This window comes from Osmerus eperlanus, chromosome 25, assembly GCF_963692335.1.
Source record: "Osmerus eperlanus chromosome 25, fOsmEpe2.1, whole genome shotgun sequence".
NCBI classification, from domain to species: Eukaryota; Metazoa; Chordata; class Actinopteri; order Osmeriformes; family Osmeridae; genus Osmerus; species Osmerus eperlanus.
Genome location: NC_085042.1, coordinates 119,697 through 122,500, shown reverse-complemented (window position 1 = coordinate 122,500; position 2,804 = coordinate 119,697). Strand labels below are relative to the sequence as shown.

General features: G+C 46.8%; 7 non-coding genes and 1 pseudogene across 7 annotated transcripts in view; all 8 read right to left on the bottom strand.

Moving 5' to 3' along the window:
• LOC134012401 (5S ribosomal RNA) overlaps nucleotides 1-41 on the bottom strand; it is a 119-nt gene extending 78 nt beyond the window's left edge. The window contains exon 1 of the ribosomal RNA XR_009928578.1: nucleotides 1-41. This exon is cut by the window's left edge and continues 78 nt beyond it. This is a non-coding gene — a ribosomal RNA (5S ribosomal RNA).
• A 143-nt stretch (nucleotides 42-184) lies between these two features.
• Nucleotides 185-303, bottom strand: LOC134012391 (5S ribosomal RNA). Its single transcript, XR_009928577.1, has one exon. It is a non-coding gene; the product is annotated as a 5S ribosomal RNA (ribosomal RNA).
• Nucleotides 304-446: 143 nt separating this feature from the next.
• LOC134012379 (5S ribosomal RNA) lies at nucleotides 447-565 on the bottom strand. Its single transcript, XR_009928570.1, has one exon. It is a non-coding gene; the product is annotated as a 5S ribosomal RNA (ribosomal RNA).
• A 143-nt stretch (nucleotides 566-708) lies between these two features.
• Nucleotides 709-827, bottom strand: LOC134012367 (5S ribosomal RNA). Its single transcript, XR_009928559.1, has one exon. It is a non-coding gene; the product is annotated as a 5S ribosomal RNA (ribosomal RNA).
• Nucleotides 828-970: 143 nt separating this feature from the next.
• LOC134012447 (5S ribosomal RNA) lies at nucleotides 971-1,089 on the bottom strand. The gene has a single exon (XR_009928621.1). It is a non-coding gene; the product is annotated as a 5S ribosomal RNA (ribosomal RNA).
• Nucleotides 1,090-1,232: 143 nt separating this feature from the next.
• LOC134012436 (5S ribosomal RNA) lies at nucleotides 1,233-1,351 on the bottom strand. Its single transcript, XR_009928610.1, has one exon. It is a non-coding gene; the product is annotated as a 5S ribosomal RNA (ribosomal RNA).
• Nucleotides 1,352-1,494: 143 nt separating this feature from the next.
• LOC134012423 (5S ribosomal RNA) lies at nucleotides 1,495-1,613 on the bottom strand. The gene has a single exon (XR_009928599.1). It is a non-coding gene; the product is annotated as a 5S ribosomal RNA (ribosomal RNA).
• A 143-nt stretch (nucleotides 1,614-1,756) lies between these two features.
• Nucleotides 1,757-1,875, bottom strand: LOC134012387 (5S ribosomal RNA; annotated as a pseudogene).
• Between the last annotated feature and the right edge of the window lie 929 nt (nucleotides 1,876-2,804).

Here is a 2,804-nt window from a genome sequence, read left to right as displayed (position 1 = left end):
CGGACGAGATCGGGCGTTGCCATGCTGGTTTGGCCGTACAAAATAGGTTGACAACCATAGGCTACTTATTCATATCCAGATTTGGTATTTGACAATCCAAGGTGGTCTCTCTCTCTGCAAAATGAAAGCAGCTTCCAGCCCCTTTCATGAAGGACTACTTGTGCATATTGCAAGTGAGCAAAAGAGCATACAGCACCTGGTATTCCCAGGCGGTCTCCCATCCAAGTACTAACCAGGCCCAACCCTGCTTAGCTTCCGAGATCGGACGAGATCGGGCGTTGCCATGCTGGTTTGGCCGTACAAAATAAGTTGACAACCATAGGCTACTTATTCATATCCAGATTTGGTATTTGACAATCCAAGGTGGTCTCTCTCTCGGCAAAATGAAAGCAGCTTCCAGCCCCTTTCATGAAGGACTACTTGTGCATATTGCAAGTGAGCAAAAGAGCATACAGCACCTGGTATTCCCAGGCGGTCTCCCATCCAAGTACTAACCAGGCCCAACCCTGCTTAGCTTCCGAGATCGGACGAGATCGGGCGTTGCCATGCTGGTTTGGCCGTACAAAATAAGTTGACAACCATAGGCTACTTATTCATATCCAGATTTGGTATTTGACAATCCAAGGTGGTCTCTCTCTCTGCAAAATGAAAGCAGCTTCCAGCCCCTTTCATGAAGGACTACTTGTGCATATTGCAAGTGAGCAAAAGAGCATACAGCACCTGGTATTCCCAGGCGGTCTCCCATCCAAGTACTAACCAGGCCCAACCCTGCTTAGCTTCCGAGATCGGACGAGATCGGGCGTTGCCATGCTGGTTTGGCCGTACAAAATAGGTTGACAACCATAGGCTACTTATTCATATCCAGATTTGGTATTTGACAATCCAAGGTGGTCTCTCTCTCTGCAAAATGAAAGCAGCTTCCAGCCCCTTTCATGAAGGACTACTTGTGCATATTGCAAGTGAGCAAAAGAGCATACAGCACCTGGTATTCCCAGGCGGTCTCCCATCCAAGTACTAACCAGGCCCAACCCTGCTTAGCTTCCGAGATCGGACGAGATCGGGCGTTGCCATGCTGGTTTGGCCGTACAAAATAAGTTGACAACCATAGGCTACTTATTCATATCCAGATTTGGTATTTGACAATCCAAGGTGGTCTCTCTCTCGGCAAAATGAAAGCAGCTTCCAGCCCCTTTCATGAAGGACTACTTGTGCATATTGCAAGTGAGCAAAAGAGCATACAGCACCTGGTATTCCCAGGCGGTCTCCCATCCAAGTACTAACCAGGCCCAACCCTGCTTAGCTTCCGAGATCGGACGAGATCGGGCGTTGCCATGCTGGTTTGGCCGTACAAAATAAGTTGACAACCATAGGCTACTTATTCATATCCAGATTTGGTATTTGACAATCCAAGGTGGTCTCTCTCTCGGCAAAATGAAAGCAGCTTCCAGCCCCTTTCATGAAGGACTACTTGTGCATATTGCAAGTGAGCAAAAGAGCATACAGCACCTGGTATTCCCAGGCGGTCTCCCATCCAAGTACTAACCAGGCCCAACCCTGCTTAGCTTCCGAGATCGGACGAGATCGGGCGTTGCCATGCTGGTTTGGCCGTACAAAATAAGTTGACAACCATAGGCTACTTATTCATATCCAGATTTGGTATTTGACAATCCAAGGTGGTCTCTCTCTCTGCAAAATGAAAGCAGCTTCCAGCCCCTTTCATGAAGGACTACTTGTGCATATTGCAAGTGAGCAAAAGAGCATACAGCACCTGGTATTCCCAGGCGGTCTACCATTCAAGTACTAACCAGGCCCAACCCTGCTTAGCTTCCGAGATCGGATGAGATCGGGCGTTGCCATGCTGGTTTGGCCGTACAAAATAGGTTGACAACCATAGGCTACTTATTCATATCCAGATTTGGTATTTGACAATCCAAGGTGGTCTCTCTCTCTCTCTCTCTCTCTCTCTCTCTCTCTCTCTCTCTCTCTCTCTCTCTCTCTCTCTCTCTCTCTCTCTCTCTCTCTCTCTGCAAAATGAAAGCAGCTTCCAGCCCCTTTCATGAAGGACTACTTGCCCTGCGTCCGCCCTCTCCCTTTTGATTTCTCTTTGTCTTTCCTCCTCCTCCTGGCGCTCTTGTGCTTGCTGCCTCTCTTTCTCTTTCCCAAGTTGTCTTCGCAGATCCTCCCTTTCCGTGTCCAGAGGTTTATGCTTCTCCTTTTGTCTCCCAGCCTGTCTTTGCATCCGCTGTTTCTCTTCCCTCCTTTCCCTCTCTCTCTGCGTCTCAGGCACTCTTTGTCTTTCGAACTCTTGCTCTTTCATTCGTCTGTTCCTTTCTTTGCTCTCCGACATTTCTCTCTTTTTTCCTGCTTGGTGCTGTGACTCTGCAGTGTTTCCATCCTCAACTGGCTTTCCATCAACAATTCTTTTAGGTGTTTCTGCAAGCTGATTAAATAACACAAAACTTAGCATAGAAGAACATCAGTGTTAACTCAGTTTTGGAAGTGAATTAAATATGCATGTGCTTTTGTCAGTCCCAAAAGTACTACTACTATGCAGTAAATAAGGCGCACACAGTAATCTTTCACATTCAAAAGGTGAACAGTCTGACACTTCTTGAAAATAATCCTAAGGTTGTTGAACATAACTTGAGGTCAGTGTGAAAGGGCTATTAGTCCCCATCCTTACAACATCCACAGCTGTGGTATAGTTTTAGTATTCTGCAACAGAGATAAACTACTACCGCCTAACTAATCCTGTTTTAACGGGTTTGTGATATAGATGACACAACTTTGTGTTTACACCCCAG